Here is a 22202-nt window from a genome sequence, read left to right as displayed (position 1 = left end):
CTCAACCACTACTTTGGTCCCCAGGGGCGGTGTGAGGACATTTTTGGTTATCACAACTGGGGAAGGGGTGGGAAAGAATTATGACATAAATTCTTAAATTTTCACAGTCATCTTATAGTTAGTACAGCACAATTTCACAAAATAGCACTCTTCAACTACATAGGTTCATATCATCGCTCCTTCTTTTTATTTATTCTTTTGTTACAACATATACTATAGCTATATAGGTTATAAATACCATAAATACCATGTTACAATTTATTCTTTAAATAACCATATGTATTACAAAGAAATTAAATGGAAAAGAAGTTTATTTCCCCAGATAGTGCCCATTTCTGGTAGTCTTCATTCCTTTATTAGGGTCAAAATTTCCATCTGGTATCATTCCCTTTCACTGAAGAACTTCTTCTAAAATATCTTGCATTGTAAGTCTGATAATAACAAATACTGATAGCTTTCTTTCTCTGAAAAATGTTTTTATGTTGTCCTAATTCTTAAAGGATATTGTTGGTGAATATAGAATTGGAAGGTGTTTTTTTATTTCTACATTATAAAAATGCTGTTCTACATTCTTCTGCCTCCATTGTTTCTGAAGAAAAGTCACCTGCTAATCAAATCATTATTCTCTTCTGTGTGTACCTTGCTGCTTTGCACACCTTTTCCTTGCATTAGCCATCTTTCTGTTTATTCTGCTCAGTATGTAATAGCATCCTGTCTTCCAACAAATTTGGGGAAATGTTGGCTATTATTTTTTCAAATACTTCTTTCTGCTCCATTGTTTCTCTATGTCTGGAATTCAAAATATATGTAAATTCATCCACCTAGTATTATCTAACCAGTCTCTAAAGCTCTCCTCATTTTTATTTAAATCTGTTCTCTCTGTTCTTTACATTGGATAGTTACTATTAATAGATCTTAAAGCGAATTTTTTCCTTTGTCAACTCTATTTTGCTGTTAGGCCATCAAGTGCATTTTTTTCAGTTCTAGGATTTCTATTGGTACTTTATCTTTTCTGTTTTTGCCTGAGATTTCTAATTCTTCATTCACTGAGCATGTTGTATTTACTTCCTATCAGATGGTTATAACAACTTTAAATACTGTCCATTACTTCCTACACCTACGTCAACCTATTTCCATCAGTTAACGTTTTTCTTTTCTCATGAGGACAAACTCCATTGTCCTTATTACCTATAGGTCATGCAATTGTGGATTGCACCCTAGACATTATGGACAGTAAAATACTGAGACTCTGGATTCTGTTATTTTTCTTCTATGAGTGTCATTCCTTTTGTTTTAGCTTACAATTACCTTGCCCAACTAGAAACTGCTGATTTTGATTTTTGGATGACAGTTCTGATCCAAATTAAGATATTTTATTACTAGCTGAAATGCTTTGAATCTGTTCCACATATGAGAATCACAGAAGCCAGATATATACAGAGACAAAATATGAGAATCTCGCCTACAGCTCTGCCTTTTCTGGGATTTCCTCTGATCTCCAATGGCTGAAATTTCCCCAGATTCCATTTTCTGGTTCCCTGTCTAGAATGACTAGAGATTTCTTCACCAGTACCCTGTCCCCCTATGTGCCATGTCTAAAGATTAAAGTCATGAAAACAGGAATAACTCCATTCAATTCTCCTCCTTCAGGAAGACTCCTCTGTTAGAGCCTGCCTACTTCTGTTTACTCTCTAAGTGCCTTCAACTGGCTGCTTTTTGTGTTACAATCAGAATTTATAGTTGTTTTGCAGCACAGGTGTCCATCCACAGGACCCTACTTAGTTATTTTAATAAAGCAAAAGATGCCTTTCCTTTTGCTTTGATGACTATTTTCTGTTTCAAGAGCCCTGAGCTCCAAGAGTTACTGTGAGTTGGTCATTCAATGTGTCCTTTCTTTTAGTCGGCTAACAAAATGTCTTTAGAGTTTTCACAGTGTATTCAGTTCTATTCTGTTACTTCCATGCTTGTGTATCAACAACTAGCTTTGCTAGAGTGTGGTGGTGGGGGGGGGGTTCTTGATAGGTTTTGCTGCACTTTATATTCTGTGATTTAAGAAATTGTAGAGAGCTTAAAGAGTTTGTGCTTTAGTGATGCGATTACAGCATGCCAGTAGCTTTAAGGCTGTACATTCCCAAGGTAATATAGAAACAACTACTAGACTCTAAATCGAGAGATGTGAGCCCCAAGTCCAGCACCAACAAATTGCTTACCATGTCTGTACCTCTGTTTCCCCACCACTAAAAAAATGCCCATCTCCACTCTAGAGGCTGCAGTGGGCTTTCAACCATATGAGAAAAGACACGGAGCTATAAGTCTAAGTATCACAATGCAAGCAAGCAGTCAAGCTTCCTCAGTTTAAAGCAATATTGAAATACACTAAACAACGTGAACATAATCAGTGTTCTATTCATTCTCTCTCTAAACTTAAATTCAATACTATTTTCAAAGAGCCCCACAGCTTGTTCATGATGATGGTGGTTATCCCACAAGCTTACAGTTGTTATTGCCCAAATGTTTTGTTATTACAGGCGAAGTTATAAAACCCCTTTATGATCCTTTGGGGCATCCATTCCATCTATTCTATTCCAAATTCCATAACTTCCCTATTATCGTGAGTCCTATGGGTAATTATGCCTTTTGGCATTGTAAGAACCTCGGATTGAATCCACTTGAAGCCTGCAAGCTGTATTTAAAAAGGAAAAATCCTTCAAAAGCCAAGACATCTGGCACTGCAGAGATTAGAAGGGGTCTCAGAATTGATTTCAATCAGTGGACTGTGAATTGGTGACTGACCACACCCATGGCTAGGTAACATAGGAACATCCCAAGTGAGCTCACTGGGCTTAAAACAGGAAGGTCTGAGCACAGCTAGGAACTCCCAGAATGAAACCTCCAGCCCATCTGTGGGAATTTCACTTTTTCAAGGATTTCAGAGGCATGCAGCCTTCCCAGACTCCATATCTACTCTGGTAGTCACAGGCTTGAGACTTAAAGAATTTCCACATAAAAAGTGGGCAAGTTGCATCAATAGACAAGCGCTGTCTAACAGAAATACAATGTGAGCCACATATACATTTTTAATATTCTAAAACCCACATATTGAAAAGTAAAAGAGGGACTTAACTTTGATACCATTTATTAATCCAGTATATCCAAACTATCATTTAACATGTAATCAATATTTAAATTAAGTCAATGTACATTTTACATTCCTCTTACTGTGCTAAGGCTTCTTAAAAGTCAAAAATGTATTTATTTTATCCTTATGGCACAGCTCAACGCATACTAGCCACATTCCAAGTACTCAACAGACATACGAGGCTAGTGGCTACCATACTGGATACACACCACCCAACAAATACTCTCTTTATTTGCTACTTATGCTATATATTTTTAAGGCAGCCATGTTATTATGTTCCAGAGATTAAAAATGAGTACAAATCTCATAAAATCTCACACCTAGGACTCTTCGTTTACTTTAATAGGGGGAATACCACCAGGCAACAATTCCTTATGATACAACTTGAACTGTGTCATGTCTTTGTTTGGAAACCAACTTCCTTTAATTCATGACAGAGGCCACAGACCATAGCTGACGAAAGAGATACTTTGGTAACAGCTTCAAAAACATAGCAATCACTTTTTCTGAACACTGACAATGTTCAAAAAAAAAAAAAAAAAGAAAAGCGGGGCCCAGGGAACAGGCCCCAAATGGACCTTGTCCCCCAAAACAGCAAACCACGACTTAATTGCAGGAATGTAACCTTTAACCAGTCAATCTGAATTTCCTGATCAGCATGAGGTCATCTGCAGGATGGACCACCACCCTTCCCCCAAAGAAGGTGACTTTGCCTGAAACAAACCTTTCTCTTTCACTAGTAACTTTCTTGTCTGGTCCCATTTCTGCCTGTAAAAGTCTTCCATTTTGTACAAGTCCTTGGAGTTCCTTTCTGCTGGCTGGATGGGTGCTACCCAATTCACAAATTATTGAATAAAGCCAATTAGATCTTCAGATTTACTCAGGTGAACTTTGTTCATCTAACCACAGACTATTAAGGGACAGAACTAGAGGGAACTGGTTATCACAGTGTTGTCTTCTCACTGGGCGGAGCCCTTCCCTCCGGAGAGGAGTGATTTGCCTAAGCTCATACAGCTGGTAGGCAGTGGATCCAGGCTGGAAATCCACATTTCTAGCTTTGTAACCTTCTGTTCCAGTATGCTGAATGCCCACATGCTGGTTCTATATGAATTTCTATCACACAACATCACAGCAGGATTCCCCCAAGTTGTCCTATATGAGCTCTTAGTAATACATCTGTTAGGCGTGAACAAACAAATAACTTGGAAAATGTAAGTACTGCAGACTACTTCTAAGGTAGAAGAACAGGGACTCAGGTAGAGCAGGGTTACAGAAACACACAACGTTGGAATCAAGGTAGGGGTGTGGTGGGGAATGAGCACTGGAAAAAACTCACAGTGTGACCTTGAGAAAATCTCTTCACCTCTCCATGACCCAATCTCCTTATCTGCAAAATGAATGGCAGTGGGAGGATTAGATTATTTCTGAGGTCTCTTCCAGTTCTAAGATACTTATTCTAATTCCTGCTAGACAAATGATTATATAATAATAACCTTTCTAAGTTAGTCTTCTGCTTAGAAGAAAAAAGAATTCTGCCACCTGTTCTCTCGGTGGATATTTCTAAGGATTGGTCAAATAATACTGAAGACTTTATCAAGAAATTAAATCTCAGGGTATCATAATCATGATAAGAAAGAGCCTCCTGTAAGAGAAAGCTTCATACAAAGCAGTAGCATGGCTAAAATTACACTTTTCTTCAGAAAATTTCATTGTACTTAAATAAATGTTGTAAAAAGTTATAACAATGTTGCATGGAATTTTTTTTTTTTTAATGTCTCATTGGAAACTAATCATTTACACTGGGCATTTTGGCTTAAACCCTGTTAACATCCCTTCCACTGCTTTCAATTCATTAAAAAGATGAATATATGGCACTTCCTCTGATCCAGGCAATAATGAGCTAAATTGACACAAGACTTGTTCCCGCGGAATTGGAGTTCAGTGTATAGATCTGAAGGAAATTAACTTACTCTTCCTTTAAGGACTGAGTCTGTAGTATGGGCACGTCAACCTTTTATATTCCAAACTGATCTTAAAAAAAAAAAAAAAAAGCAGCTCTCTCAAAACATAGACCTTCATCTGCGTTTACCTTTCTACCTATACTTGTGATTTTGATGGCAGAGAGGAGGACAGCGGCTCCAACCAGAGTCCTGGACATGCAGATTCCTGGAAATACAGGATAGTCCTGTAGGATAAAATGGTTCCTCAGAACACCAAAGGCTTCTGGGATTGGGTTTCTGTTGCACAGCGCCATCAGATTTTCTCTTCAAGGAATCCATAGTTGTCCATCCTTCCCATGCTCCCCAGGAATGAAGCCAACCCCTTCTCAACTTCTGATTCCCAGCAATTAGTAATACAATTGGTGGAGAGAGGGATGCAAATATTTGAACTCCGTTTGCTGGCCTTCACTTGAGTTGGCTGTACGCTATTAATATTTTGCTGCAAGGCTCTTTCTATATATATATGTGTTCTCTAAATATATATATGGGGGGGCGGACAGAGCAAGCACAAGCAGGGGGAATAGCAGGCAGAGGGAGAGGCAGGCGCCCTGCAGATCAAGGATCCCAATGTGGGGCTCGATCCCTGGAATCATGACCTGAGCTGAAGGCAGACACTTAACCGACTGAGCCACCCAGGCACCCCCAGCTTCCTTAATGCCTTAATTAAGAGTCCTCAGATTTTATAAAGATTAATGATGGTCAAACATTACTCCTGCTACTGATGTTGTTTTCTGTTGAAACAATGTGAAATGAAAAATCCTATAGAATATTTTTTCAGTAAAAAAAATGCGAAGAGATTTCCTCATTAAAATTATAAAAATTACAAATTCTGTTATGCCTTTCATTCTGAAAATACCATCAGTTGAATGTGCCAGTGGCCATTCTTGGAAAACAAGGCTGGCATCGCTCATTCTTAAAACTAGAAACCTAAGCCAAAGTTGGTTTGTGGTATGAACTTTCAGTCCTACGGTCCTAGAAAAAAGATGAAGTAAAGGGAAAAGGTATCCTTGTAACAGAACAAGGAAAAACATAAACCCATAGTGGCTAGAGAAGGGGAAAAAAAAAAATACAATAAACCCAATGTCACCTACCCCAGATCTACTGAGCATCCTTTGTAAGGCTGATGTCAGCCTTTGATAACAAGAGGGGTAGGCAGAATCCAATGTCAGATATCAAAGGCATTTGAAAAGAAAACAAGAGAGGAAAGACCCCTTCTATAAGGCACCCGCCAAATGCCAATTCTTATGTACCGGTTTCTTTCAAAATATTCAATCACACCTAATAATTGGCAGGAAACACAAAAAGGCTCTCACTTCCATGCTGTTGCATTCACTTCCTCTGGGGTATGTGGCCATTTGTGGCCACTAGCACCAACAAGGGGAGTTCCTCGGGGAGACGAGACATATCAGTTACCCCCTCACCCCTCCTGGCTCTGTAGCTCTCTGTGATTAATATACTTTAGTCCGTGGGTTAAGAAAGGGTCCTTAAAAGCATCAAAGTAACATTTTCCTGGGAAGATAGAGAACTAAAGGATTTTTTTTTATTAAAGAAAAATAAAAAGACAAGTCAAAATATCAAATTCCATTGATGTTTCCTTAACACTTTTCATTTAATAAGCTTCTCAATGGTTTGTTAGAACTTAGAACATGTCTTGCTCCTGGAATAAGATACATGTTTTATGAAATCGCCACAAAAGAGGAATAATCATGCCTTTGTAAAAATGTTTGCTTTATAACAATTGCTATTTTTGCTACTATAAAAAAATTAATTGCCCATCTCTACTACATCTAAATAAAAATGTGTAGTTAGTTGTTTCCGATCACAGAAGTTTCAATAATGTTTATATTATCTCATTTACTAATTCCATAACTGTACAGATAGGACCTTTCATTTTTTGGTGATGTTCTAGGACAATAAGAGAGATTAACTCTTGAATTTCACCAGTAAGGGGTACTTATTCCTATCACCGTGGCAAGATTCCCAGTGACACATTTAATCTGAATCAGTATAATATACAGAATGGATAAGCTTCTGACAGTCATTTGCTTCTCAAATATTTTCTGAGCACTTAGCAAGCACCTGTCATTCTACTGTGAGGTGATGGGAATATCATATTAAAGAAATATACAGTTCTCCTACCTTGTGGTTTTCACAGTTAATGGGGGTAATCAGAGAGATGAAAAGCAGGAATAATGGTTTAATATGGGGTTTGCTTGGGGACCTCGGGGTGCTCACACGAGAGGATAACCTAGGCCACATGTGAAGGCCAGAAAAAGCGTCCGGGGGAACATAATTACTCAAGGGAGACCAGGAAGGGACAGGGAAGTTAGCCAGGCAATGATGAATAACAAATGCTCTTAACAATTCCACACAAAATCAGCTTAAGACTGAGGAACCTTTGTGGACATGTGTTGCTTCTAAGCCGTTTAATCAGGATGAATTTTCTGGAGGAGATAAGCCTTGAGTGTAATTTTCCAGAAAGAAAATGCAGCTTTAGAGTAGAAGAGCAGTTTTGTGCTACATCAGTCCTCTAAACAGACCAAAAGGAAAAAAAGAAAAAAGGAAAAAAAAAAAAAAAAAAAAAAAACAACCCTACTGCACCTCTAGGACATTCCTAGGAGAAAATAATGCTAAAACACACCCACAACCAATTTAAAAAAGAGAAGAAAAGCAAAGAGGCTGACAGAGGCAAGCACAGGATTCCTTGAGAGTTTTTTGGATCCCTCCAGACTTGTTCTGGGCTTCTGTGTCTCCATTGCTCTTGGCTTCAGGACTTCAGATGCCTGGTTCCCCACAAGAAAGAGCTAGGTGACTCCTCACTTCGAGGAGAGTGCCCCGCAACCTCACCACCAAGATCTCAAAGCCTCTTGGGAGCCACATACGTCCTAGTCTGCAGAATGACTCCCACCAATGGAGGCAGAGTGGCAGCCTCAGGACCACTCAAATTTGGGCCAACTGGTCGACATTCAGACTGCGCGAGGAGCGTTTCAGTTTCCTGATCTCACCTCACCCTCACAGAACTCCTATGTGGCTGGTACTCTCATCGTCCTTGTTTTATGGGGGACAAAGTTCATGCACAAGGAACTTACAGGGGCACAGGTCACCTAGCTGGTAGGTGCCTGCGTGAGATTTCAACACAGACTTGCCTAACGCCCAGGCTTGAGCTCTTAGATGATAGGTACACCCACTCACCGCCATAACGCCATTGACCAAGCTCCACAGATTCTGCCATATACCAGAGAGGAAAAGGGAGAGGAGACTCCAATGTAGCAAGAGAAAAGGTGAAAAAGCATAGGGCAGAACTTCTAATAGTGCAGGTTAGATACTATGTAATGGAAAAGGGACTGAGGTCGGAAAAGCAAAGACCTGACTTAGGTCATTGAAATAATATAGCATATAAATTGATCGAAAGAATCTGGAAACAATAACAAGGTGCATTGGTGCTGCTTCCAGATTTACCACTTTGCACTTTTTGATTAATGGGGCAGCAATCTGAACAGAGGTAGGGCCACCTCCTGTCCCTGGGTAAGAAGCGGCAAAAGGATAATTTGGGGAAGTAACAATCTTCCATTCTTCTTTTTTAGGTATCGGATTATAATAGCATTATATTTTAAGAAAGAACAATATTTGCTCTTGTCTTTGATTTTTAAAAATAAACTGTTTTGTGTCATTGCCAAAGGAATCAAATTTGGTGGACTAGCAATGCATCTCAAAAATTAATATTCACCCCCTTGTCTTAATTTTTTTGAATTGTTTGGAATTCTTTAGTATCCTGACGTTCAATGTACATGTCCTATGTAATCACATCCTCGAAGTATCATAGGTAAAAATTATGTCGCTGTTCAGCAAACTAGAGTCCACAGACCAGATCTGGCCCATCTCTTGTTTTTATAAATAAAGTTTTATTGAAAAACATGCCACATGCATTCCATTACATATTGTCTATGGCTGCTTTCTCCCTATACCAGCTAAGTAGTGGCTGCTTGTCTCCTTATAAAGAGGTTTGCTATGACCTACCCTGTACCACTGAGAAGTCTGCCCCTACAACACCTCATTATTCTCTACAATTTATCTTCTACATTCCCATTAATTCCCTCATTTATTCATTTGTTAATCAACTAATATTTGTGAAGCAACTTCCATTGCCTGACATGTAGATGAAGAATGGGGTTAGAGACTCGTGGACAAACAGACAAACAAAGCACCATGTAATGATTGCTCTAATAAAGTAGGAACTGAGGGAACAGGAAGCCTGGAAGGTATCACCCTGAGGAAGTTGGACAAGTCTAACTTCGGTGTTTTACAGAGGTGATCATGAAAAACACGATTCTGGCTTGTTTAGTCCTTCGCTTGGGAAATTCGGGGGTGGCCACACGAGAGGTAACCTAGTCACATTTCAAGGAGTGGAAGAAGGTTGAAGGTGAGGGGAAGAAAACCAAACCAAACCATTTGTGGTGACTCACGTGGGGCCAGGCAATGTTTAGTTTGGGTACTTAAAGGAATTTGACATACTATTGTTTCAGTAACAAAGTTGAAAACCTCTGGGTTACATCAGGCTTCCGTGACTTCACAACAGACACATCCTGGCTTCTGGTTAGCTCTCCGGTATTGCCAAGTGTCCGGACGGTTCAGAAAAGAGGGAGCAACGTGTTCATGAGGTCAGGAGAACTGATCAAATCCAAGCACCCAGTACTGTCATCACCATCACTGGCCCAAGTTAAAAGGATTACCTAACATTAGGTACCAGAACTTAGTAATGGAAATGGTTTAAGCCAAGTTCTAAGTGTATCTGGTGCCCCACAACAACCAACTACTATTGTCCTTTTTCATCTTACCCAACAACATCCCCCAAACCCACTGGTCCATACTGAACCTTGAAAGTGGAGAGAAGCCAGCCTCCTATGTGAGCAGAAAGCAAATACTTACCTAATGAGGAAGGGATTGACGAAATGATCGAGTGTGATCGCTCATTTGGCTTTCTGATCAATGGCGGCGGATGAAGTTAATACTATATAATGCATTATCGGAGTTAAGCTTCACTATAAAAATTAAGCTTGGCTCTGGCTAAGGCAGCACAAATAACACCTAAAATAGGCTGGCTTTTGCTTTTGCCCCACCTGATATTTACCTCTCTGGTAATGGAGGAAAGCCCCAGCAGTGAAAAATTCTTAACAACCTAATGAACCAAACAAGATTCACACTGAACAATTTCAGTGTGATCAATGAATTATTAATCAAATGACAAATATTCGATTTGACTGGGTACCTGGCTGGACAGAGGCTGTACTCCACATATAAATTAGGCATCTGTTCTTAACAAATGTTAATGAACTTACACTAACGTTTTTGCCTTAATTAAGTGATTTTAAAATGGCATTTTATTTCTGTAACTTTGAACTTAAATGATTGTCCATTGACCTAAGCAAAGACGATACCATGGAAGAATTAAGATGCGGGCTAAAATAAATGAAATTGCTTCATTTTGGAAAGAGCAGCACACCGAAATAATCTTTTTTACAACAAATATAAGCTGACATTTTATTCAGTTAAGAAAGAGTGTTAGTGTGGTTGAAACCCTTTACAAATAAACGTTATCTGGGGGATTCTCGAAGCGAGTGAGGGTATGAAATACCAGTCATCAGAAAATACATCCTATTTTAGCTTGATAAGCTATATTTATATGCTGAAATGTAAATACTGCTGGGTTTAAAAAAGAAGATTGATGGATTTCTTGACTCTGCCACCATTAGAGCATTTTTGTTTTGTCTTGTTTGGACTGTGGTCTCTGGTGTAAATAGAAATCACTGTTTAAAAACATATATCTAAAGAGTTATGAATATTTCCAAAAACCTAAATGAAAAGCAAAATCCACACCTACATTTTCTCGCCTTTTGTCATGTGGCCAAGAAATCCAGTAGTTCCAGTTCACAAGAATCTGCATCGTTCCTCTCCCTAATGTAGCCAAGCTTCTTATTTACTTGTGCTCTCACAAACTGTTTTTACAAAAATTGATTCCAAATCAAAAAGGCAGGATAATTATTACTTTCAGCAGTAAAAGGTAACTTAGGGACACCACAACTTAAGCCCAGCTAGTATATAATTAAGAACAAGAAAAATCAAAGTATTCTTGATTAGACATTCATTGCTTTTCATTTTCTCCTGATGGACTTTCAGTTTACCTTCAAAGATCTATTAAAAATCACAAACACACAGATACTTGGAGAATGCAGGAGTAGGGGGGAAAAATGGGTCATCTTATGAAATTGATTATGTGAGCTCTCTACTTGCAGTGTTTACATCAGCAACAAGGAAAAACAATCTGCAGATAAATTCTGCAGCTTTTCTTTCTTCTGGAGAAAAACCTGGGTCTTTCTGCACATTGTGAGGCAAAGCGGGTGGGGTGGGAGCAGTTAAGTTTTATCCATGAGCATAAACATCAGGCTGGCTTTTGAAAAATGAGCCAAACCCAAAATAACCCAGGGGGAAAAAATTGTAATAAAAAAAGGGTATATATATATATATTTTTTTCCCGTCTAAATCTGGAATCCTTACTATCTTATTTTAAACAAGCCAGAGATTGCAAGCTTCAATCTGTTTGGATAGAAAAGAATTTATATAAATGTTTTGTTCAAGCCCAAAAGGGAAAGAGTTTAAATATACAGGGCATGAAAGATGCATGCCCAACTTCAAAACAGCTTAGTGCACAGAAGAGGAAAAAATCATCTAACCTTCTGTTAGTCATTCCCAGAAGTCTTTAGGCTTAAATATCTTGCAATTTGTAACGTCGTTTCCATGACCCCAACAGTAAGAGATGAACCGAAATTTCCTAACTGTCCCGCGGCTCCTGCCCCTTGGAGGGGAGAACCAGCAGGTCCAAGAACCAATGGAAACCCAGTCTGTCTTTTGCACCCTTTCTTTGCACTCAAGAAAGAAAGACGAGGCAGATAAATCTGTATAATACTAAACCAAATCGCTTTAATTCCAGTCAGCTTTTATCATTCAGTCACTGAGTCTGTGTGTGGGGGGGAAAAAAAAAAAATCATGCTAATTCCCCCTAGCAACAGCCTCAGCCTATCAGGAGACTTCACGGACCCCGCAGCTGCCAGCCAGAGAGAGTCCCTCTAAGTAGGTCAGGCCTGTATTTCTAAAAATGCTACGGTCTAGTAACCCCACTGTCCCGTCTGTCTGCCCTGCCCCGTAATAACCTCAATTGCTTGGTGACACAATGACATACTACCCTGTTAGAGCACAATCACATCATGCGACATTATGCCGCCGCGAGCGCGGCCGCGAGGGGAAGGACCCTCCGAGGGGCAGCATTAATCAGGCAGGCCTTCGTGCTCACCACCTCCCTCCAGAAATGGGGACCGCATTAATGACCAGCTGTTGGAACGAACACAAACACAATCTCGTCTTCCACCCTGCTGGGGGCACCGATGTGCTATTCCAATGGGGTGGGGTTGGCGGGGGGGGGGTCCGCTCCTTGACTCAAGGGAAGATGGAAATTAAAAGGGCTCAGTCAATGTCGGCGTTGGCAACTTCAACCTGAGTATATTTAAATTATATTACGCGGGATTCAAAAGGCGATTGGTTTAACAGACACAGCTTTCCCTGCCCACAGTGTTCCCTAATTCCCATTAAAAAGGGAAAGGCGCACGCGGGGGGGACGCGGTGCGCGTGCGCCCATCGCCCGGCGAAGCCCGACTGCACGCGGCGGAGCTGAAACCGGCTTCCCTTCGGGCGGAGAAACCAAGCGGGCCGGGAGTAATCGCGTGGCGTGAACACAAACACAAACACGAAATGAATGCCGTGGAGAAGCCCCGAAAACAAGAGTAAACATCCTCAGCCTACCGACCAATCAGCTCCTCCCACCCTGTCTCTGAGAGGGGGGGCTCCTGCTCCCACCCAAATCTCCAAGCGCAGGAGTGGGGTGGGGGGAGCAAGGGAACGTGGCCTTCAAGTCTCAGCCGCCGTCCTGCCCTGACTGCCCACCGGGTTACCAACAGGCTGCTGTCTGCCTGCAAGAGAGCCCAGGTCCCGTCAGGCTGGAACCCGGGCTAGCCACAGAAATCAGAACCCCACAGGAGTTTCTTGAGCTCTGACGTGGGAATTGCAGAAGGTAACCGACCCCATGTGTTGGAAGGTAACTTCTCTCCTCTCCATTTGACAAAAATCAGCCAACAGAGATTACGTGTGGATGCAGAACGGGACTGGCAGGCGCTGTCTGGGAAAAGTACCTTGCACCGCCAGGGGCTGCCCTGATGTTCGACTCGCACCAGTAATCTGACTCTTTCAGGGTTCCTAATTTCATTTCATGAACGTATATGCCCCCTGACAAATTGAGAATCCAGCCTTCAATTATGCAGAATTCACCAAGTCTTAAAAGTGTAATCCATCAGCATTTGATTTACAAACAGAGAAAATTCCTTAATCCATTTGCCCTTGTTTGAACCGGGTTTGATAACTTAGTTATGACTATCTTCTTCACTTTGTGGCACACATCACATAGTTATTCTTGGAGAGATCCAGTCACTGACGCAACCGTGAGCCGCTAATTACAAGCTGCTGACATTCTGCTTGTCTATGCAGCTTTGAAGTTCTAAGTCTGTTCTTCTCTCTTATGTGCTTGCTCAGTTCCATTCTACACCCCACGCCCGACCCCCCGCCTCCTTCTGCCCCCCGTTCGTCCCTCTTCCCCCTTTCCACTTTAAGCCTTTCTGCATTCGCTGGTGGACTATCTGGAGAAAGCGGTAAAGAGTGATCGGATTCTCTGGCTTGCTTGCTTCCCATTCCCTCCCTGCACTCGGTGCACTCGCATCTACAGTTTGGAAGTACAGTAATGAGATCCCCACCCCACCCCACCCGAAGGAATGCATCAACAGCTGGCCAAACATAATCCAGCACACAGAGCTGCCTTTGTAGAAATAGTAACAAACAGTGGAAGGGCCAGACAGGCGTCTCAGAAGAGCTCCCCATGACAACTGGGAAAGCTCCTCCTCCCCAGGTCTGAGCTGACTCCACGGAGTTGGGGTTGGAGCACCCAAGCTCCCTCATCTGGGTCCAAAACCAGCCTCAGGCGCCTCCCCCAACCTCAGAAGAGGCTATTCTGAGGGCACTCGCCTCTCCACACAGGAAGTGAGATGCACGCTTTCTCCACACTGGCGACTTGGCCACAGGTCACGCGCCCCTCCAAATGCGACACCACAGACCCCCACGTCTCACACCCGGCATCCCGCACCTATCGATGCCCAGCCCTTGAGCTACGAGCTGCGAGGACCACCTCTCTTCCTCAGAAAAGGATTTTTTGTTTTTTTAAATTAAAAGCTGATCCCGGAATACTAAAACATGTAAATAGAACCCTGCATTCATCTCTATTGAACACTTAGCATCTGAAGCCGGTGGTAGCCAGCTGGTCTCAAAGTCATCTGGGATACATTTATTTTGATTAAATTGATCAGATTTCTATTTACAGGATAGAATTTTTCACCATACTGAATACAGCTGTGTTTACAGGGATTTGTAGGAGAAGAAAACAAAACCCCACCATCAGTCCTAGCAAAGCACAGAGCGCTCAGAGCTCCAAGGAGTTAAAGCTGAGGGGTCTTGCTTTCCCATTAACAAGAAAATTCTGCACGCAGCTGCTCTGGCCATGCTCTCTAGCTAGTCAGGAAATGGGTGTTGAGCTGAAGCTGAAAACACAAGCTGCAATCAAGCCCGATCCAGCAAAGTGACAGACTTCCTGTGTAAAATGGTCAGAAATCTTTCTTTTTCGTGTCCCTACACGCATGCACATGCATTTAAACCCATGGTGCAAGGCGGCTCTTCTCTCTGGGGACGTGGTACAGTCACCTAGCCCATCAGTTTCTTCCTTGACAGCACCGGGGACATCCAGACTACAATTTACAGTTCCTCCATCCATGTACTGGGTTATAAATTATGCCGTCCTCCCTAGAATGGGAACGCAGACCCAGCGGCAGGCAATCAAGCGGCGTTCGGCTTCTCCTCTGGCTTCTCGTGCGCTCCCCTCACTCTGCCTTTCTCCAGCTCTGCCTCACCAGGCAGATACAGCAGACACCTGCTTTCTCCATCTTCAGCTCCACTCAGGTAAAATGCCACCACATTTCGGCTTGGTCCGCCCCCCTCCTCCAAACCCCCCCAGACTAATCGCTGGGAGCCACCCAAGCCGGGTGCCCGCGGTCAGGGCTGTGGTCGCCCTCGCCCCGCGCGCACGACCAGCGGGTACAGGGCGGGCTCCTAACTCCCCGTCCCCGGTCCGTGGCGTCCTCTCTATCTGTCCCACCCTGGGTCTTCTGCGGTGTCACCCTCTTGCAGACGCGAGGGACCCCAGCCAGAGTCCAGAGCAGGTCCTTCTTCCGCACGGCGCCGACCGCGACTCGGGGTTCCCGTGCGCCCTGACGAAGCCGACGCAGGGGCACTGCAGGAGCAGCTCAGGTAGCCAGGGAAGCTCGGCGTGCCCACAGCGATGCAGCCCCGGAGCTGTGAGCAAAGACCGTCTGGCTTCAGAATTTAAAAAAAAAAAAAGAAAAGGGGGAAAAAAAAAGAAAGAAACACAAAACAGCGCAGCTCGGCGCCTGCGGGGGTAGGAAAAAAAAAAAAAAGACACAAACCGTAGAGGGGAAAAAGGCAAGAGTTAAAATCAAATTTCAAAAAATAAAAAATAAAAAGGAATACATAGATCAGGGTACTTCGTGCGACTTTTATTTCTGACGGTTCTCGGTTTATTGGCTGCCCCGCCCCCTCCAAAATCTCCTCTGTCCCCGAAAGCTACTGTCCATGAGTGCCGAGTCACAAAGGCTCTGCTCCAAAGTGCTGCAGCCCCAGCATCACATGAGAAGCCACATGACAACCGGAGTCGGCTGCTGATGTGGTCAACTCTTTCACTGAGGCAGGGGGGAGTAGGAGGGAGACAAGTCTCAAGGGGGACGTGCCCCTCGTGCGCGGCCACGGAGAAATTTCCTTACAAGAACAATGAGAAGAATGCATCTCCGAAGAAGTGCCTATAGACTTCCCCGCACGCACAGTGACAGAGACAGAAGAGACCACGGATGCTCCAAGACATTCTGAGGATGCTGTACCACGGACACTAGCTGGATGGCAGCAATATTATTTCTAGTTTGCATTACTCAAAGCTGATTCCAGTTAAGTGCATTCCTCAAAAGCACACACCATGTCTTCGTAGCATGATCAGGCTTGGAAAACCAATTCTATTATCTCTCCCTGCAATCTGAATAATTTATTTTTAGATTAATAAGATGCTTGTCAAGACCGCTCCCTTTTCTTCGGCGAGTGGCGCAGGCAAATCTTCACCCGAGTGGGAAAAGCCTGCCCCTTTGTAGGGAGGAGAGACGAGACGGTTTTCATCATTTTCAAAAATGGCAATTTTTTACTTAAAGGCACGCAAACACAGGACAATAAAGTTCTCTCACAAGTCATCGTGAAAAACACAGGAAATGTTTCTGCTTCATTGAACGGACATGCCTCTGATTTGCAGTTTCGCATCTCTTGCTGGCTAAAGGTGGTGATATTTTTCTAATGCTGGTCGTGGCTACAGCTAGAGCCCTTAAGCCACACTGATATCACGCCTTCTCAGCAGGGTGAGAGGAAACAAGTGCTTTCTGGAGCACCTCTCCGCAAAGGGCTGCAAGGCCAGGTACGTTTTAATAGTTACAATAAGGCAGCTAGGAAGGAGATGCCCTCGGGATCTCGTAGATTCCCTTACTTAGAAATCAAGTTGCCTTTTTGGGACAGTCGTGCCCCTGATGCGAGAAGTAGGTCGTTTTGGAACACTGGATCATGCCGGCTAACCAGAAAGAGGGTCTATACCATGGCTTCTTTGATGGTGTAGACAACAAGGAAGGAGGCCGTGATTTCATTCAAGCTGTGCTTCTCAGCGTCGGATTGTGTGAGGGACCAGGGACTGTTCTCAACACCGAGAATCCCGGTCAACCAGCTGGGTATGGTCCTTGCCTTCATGGACTCACAGTCTAGTAACTACGCACATCGTTTTTTGTTTTTTTTTTCCTTTGAAGACACCTTCTTTCCACTTGAGTAGTCCTAAGTTAGCAAGGAAGCACGCAAGCAGTCACTGTCACACTCTTTCCTCGCCATCATCCTCTAAGAACGCCCACGTCCTGTGGATTCCTTCCTTAAAAACTTCTCCCCTACCCCCGAACTTAAGCTCTCCTCTGTTCCCCATTTCCAGAGACTAAGCTCAGGCACTCGTGCCCTAGCCCTCCACCATCTTCTCTCTGGTCTTCCTCTTTGCGTTCCGGACCATTTGGCGTCCCGCCACCTGAGAAATCCTGCTAAACCGCTATGTTTATGGTGTCCAGAACCCCCGTCCAGATGGTCTAGACAGTCCTCTGCCCAAAACTGAGCATGGTTCTTAGTCAATCACATTCATCTGCTACCAGGGAAGACGAATTGTTACGTGTCTATACATTATTTGCGCAGACCTCTTTTCCTGAGCATCTGAACACGCCAGCCATTGAATCAGGAAAAGCATAATGATTTGGGCTTACTGTGCTTAATAACAAGGCACAAACTGCTATAAGGGAAACTAAGACACATGGGCCACTGTCCCTACCCTCCGAGAAGGTCTCACCTATGGAACCCATGAGACATATTCTATTGGCACTGGTCATATACAATCATGAACTGCTGGCTATCTCTTCAAGTTCTATTTCTCATAAAAAAGTAACTAGGTGTTAAGTCGCCTGCTAAATGGGTATTGGGTAAATAGTGCGAGAGAAGGGCTGAGAAGGGACGCATGACCTCTACCTACCTAGATGCCGGGAAAGGTCCCCAGGGAACCCTGAGATTTGCAGTGAGCTTGGAGATGTCCGACCAGGGCAGGGGTGAGGGCTTTGGGTCCTAACAAAAACAGCAAGGCCAGTATTGAAAATGCTAGCACTTGTTATATGCTATGTCTCCTTTGAACATTTTGTGTACCTGAGCCCACTTAAACCATGATCTTAGGAGGGAAGTATTGCTCTGTTCAAGGATATAGATCTGAAACACCAAAGAGAGGGGAAAGAAGTTGTCCAAGACAGCCCTACGAGTGATGGCCATTCAGGCCACTGAGCACACCTCCTTACCCAACTTGCGGGACAGTCTCGGGCCTGGACACGCTGTGGGAGGGGAACCAGCAGAGGGAGGAGACGTAACTAGAGCTGAGGGTGCGTGAAAAAACCCACGTGGTTCAGGCAGGCTGTTAGTTTTGCAGAAGTGAGACTGTGTTGAGAACAAGTCAAGAAAACGACCAAATTGCAAGATACAGAGTCTGGTCATCACAGCTAAGATCCCTAGGCGGGAAGGGAGCTTGGAGAAGAGGAGGATAATAAAGAAGCTCCCTCAATAGTCTGACTATAGGGGACGGAGCCTGAACTCTGGCAGCGGCAGAAGAAAAATCGAGATGGATTCCTGGAGAATGACGGTAGCGAAGTGGACTATACTTTTTTTATTTTGAAGCCTGGATAGAGAAAGCAAGCAGTTCTCGGTGCTTAGGAGTCGTATCATTAATCTCTGTTTTCCAGTAGCTAGCTCCATGCTTGATGCATTTTTAAAAAATGATGAAGGAAGGAAGGAAAGTCAAGGAGGTGGAAATGGGAAAATGAGAAGCGATGCTACCTATAAGGAAAAACTCTACAGAGAACACAGCGCTTCGGAGGACAACCAAGGGGAAAGGTCCATGAGGACATTATACACAGAGAAGGGGACTTTATTTTCTCTTTCCACCTTTGGCCCAGATTTTTGAAGACGGATTCTCCCACCACATGCCTCAGATCTACTTTCCCACCCTCCTTAGATGTGGCAGCAGTCACTCCATTCCCCTCTGGCCGCTCCAGTCCATGCCCCCCACCCCCCCTCCACACCCCTACACCCGCCTCTTCCACCTCTAGCCCCTAATCCAGACGCGGCCCTGACTTTACCATTCTTTTATTTTTTTTTTTAATAGGTAGCAAAGGGAAAAAACAAAACAAAGGGAAGTTGATCCGCTTTCTCATACACTCTTAGCTAACCAGAATACTAAATTAACGAACGCACCTCATTTCTTAGGCAGTTAATGGAGGTTAATATGACAGACTGCCTCTGGCTCTGGAAGTAAAAAAGGGTGTTATTGCCTCATATTATAGCTGGAGAAAAAAAAAAGTGCTAATAATCTTTCTCATCAGCAGTAAAGAATTGGGCTTTTAATACCCAGATATATTTTAGTAAAAGGCTAGTATATCATCTCTAAGTGGAGTTCAACAGTAATGTTGGGTATAACTAGGGCATTTCAAGAGCCTGCTTCCGTGAGAGACCCAAAAAAAAAAAAAAAATTACATCCAAAGCCTAATTTATTCCTGCACTCTTAAAAGGAAAAAAAAAAGTGAATTTATGGTGGACATGTTTTTATTTCTACTGCTTTAGATCAGTGTTCTGGTAATTAATCTTGAGATATTAAAAAAAAAGGGTGGACCTTGCAAATTAATGATTTCGAGTCAATGGGGACTATGGGACAAGGTCATTGTTTGATTCGGTGACTCTTGAACATGTGTGTCGCATGGATCTGCTAACATGAGATGGTGTCTAACACACAGGAGGGTGAAAAATGAATGAGACACTGTCTAGGCCCTTAAGGAGTCTACAGTACCCTTACCTGGAAGCTACTTCCCATCCTTTGATGAAGGGGATCCATTGCTTTGGAAACAGAGTAAAGAATAGCAGAGATTACTTAAAAAAAAAAAAAATGTATATGCCTTCTTGAGAGGAAATCAACGGCTACTCTGAGGTCTTACCATAAAGTAAAATTTAAAACCGTAGCTTGGATGATACAAATATTCAGTTGCTGTTACTCCTAAGGTCCAGAAGTGAAGAAGAATGCTATGCTCTCGTTTTGAGATCCTGGGAAATATTCACAATGGCAGTGCTGATGATGAAGAGAGAGGAAGGGTCTCCAGGCTTCCTTAGTGGGTTGCTAGGGGACAGAAAATGGCAGGCCATGTGTTCTATCTTCCCCCAAACGGACACTGAGTTAAGACGAGCGTTTCAACAAGGCAGACTGACAGAGTGACCGATGGCTGGCTGCTGGCAGAGCACTGATTTCCCCTCTTTCTGTTACCCAGTATCATGACCCTGCCCCATTTTCCAGGGGCCAAGTGGCAATTTTAAGGTGGAAAGCCTGTGTTTGTTCACCTGTGAGTGGTTTGACCTTAGACTTCGCAGAGCGCTGTGAGGAAGTCAGTTTTTCCATGCTCTTTACAGTAAACAAAGACAGTGTGGCTGGGCTCCAAATGTTACAGAAGGTCAGGGACCAAACTGCCTCAAAGACAAAGACCGCTTCCAGAAATTCAAACACAAAATAGATTTAAGCACCACCAACATTCCAAACTGCGCTCCTGTCCATTCTCAGTGTTCGCTTCAAACAATGTGACACATACCCAGCTCTGGTGCATAAGAGAAACAGAATCACAGAGCCCCAGGTGCTGGGAAACACCATAAAGGTCATCTGGTCCAAGTGCGAATCCCAATTGTAAACGCTGCCCTTTAAAACATCTCCTCCGCACAGCCAGCCAGGCTCCCAGGGAGCACCTCCAGGGACTGAAAATGTGGTCCCCTGGAAGGGAGACAGGCATCCCATCTTCTGAACGCCACTGCCTGATCATTTAAAAGCCCTGAGCCAAAAGGGGAAAACGACGCTGTGCCTTCCATTTCCTGGCCCTCAACTGAGAGGTTTGGAAGCTCCTGTCCTGAAGGTTCTCCATATGACGGTCCTTCAAATACTAGAGGGGATCAGAGTTTCCTTCTCTTCAAGGAATAGTTGCAGCTTCTTAAGTCGCTGTTATGCGACTGCTACTCCCCTCAACATCTCATTTCTCAGCCTGTGAATTCATTCTGGTTGGTAGTTCTCTGAGGAAGGTGTCCCACAGAACAGGGAACAGGATGCAAAGGCCCGGGGTGTGGACACACCATGGGAATGTTACCATCACCTCTCTCCTTCTAGGAGACCAGACCTCGGTGAGCACAGCATAACCTGCTTTTGCTTTCTTTCTTTTTTTTTTTTTCTTTAAGATTTTATTTATTTATTTGACAGAGAGAGAGATCACGAGTAGGCAGATACAGAGGGGGAAGCAGGTTCCCACTGAGCAGAGAGCCTGATGCAGGGCTCGATCCCAGGACCCTGAGATCATGACCTGAGCTGAAGGCAGAGGCTCAACCCACTGAGCCACACAGGCGCCCCCTGCCTTTGCTGTCACAGTTTGTGAGTCACTCTGGTGACCACTGGGGTCCCCTGTGCCTTCCTGAGTACCTTTTCCACCTCATTCACGATGTAACTATTACTGGATAGGGACTCTGTACGATTATTTGACCTTTTATGTTGTTTTGGGGTTGCAGCATATAAGATCCTATGGTATGAGCGAAACATACGAAGGGAAGGCAAAGTTGTGAACTCTCCTTGAAGGAAACTGGAACATATTTAGAAATATAAAGATCTCCTTCCCACCCCCTTCCTGGGGAAGTCACACATGCCTAGAAGACAGTGAGTACACCTGCTCTTTTTCCTATATCACATCACTGCTTTGAAGGAAATGCCTCTGATTACGTAAATCAGCTTTGCCTAGCAGGGAGAATAAGCAGGGAAATCAAAAGCTCTAGGTTGTGAGGCACCTGCGTGGTTCAGTGGGTTAAGCACCTGCCTTTGGCTCAGGTCATGATCCCAGGGTCCTGAGATTCGAGTCCCGCATCAGACTCCCTGCTTGGGGATCCTGCTTCTCCCTCTGCCTGCTGCTCCCCCTACTTGTATTCTCTGTCTCTGTTAAATAAATAAATTAAATCTTGGGGTGGGGGGAGAAAGGCTCTAGGTTGCAATACCCTTATCGCCAGGAGGAATTTATTTGCTATATGACCCCGTAGGGGAGCAGTCAACTGTTTTCCAACCCTAGTTTCTTCCATTTCAAATTAAGAACCTCAACAACAAGTACCCTGAGCTCCACAGCAATTGAACACTGAATGTTTACATGGAATTTTAATTAAATTTCTAAAATCTGTTCCTTAATACA

Source organism: Lontra canadensis, unplaced genomic scaffold (assembly GCF_010015895.1).
Source record: "Lontra canadensis isolate GAN:19392208 unplaced genomic scaffold, GSC_riverotter_1.0 scaffold21, whole genome shotgun sequence".
NCBI classification, from domain to species: Eukaryota; Metazoa; Chordata; class Mammalia; order Carnivora; family Mustelidae; genus Lontra; species Lontra canadensis.
This window is presented reverse-complemented; position numbering follows the sequence as displayed.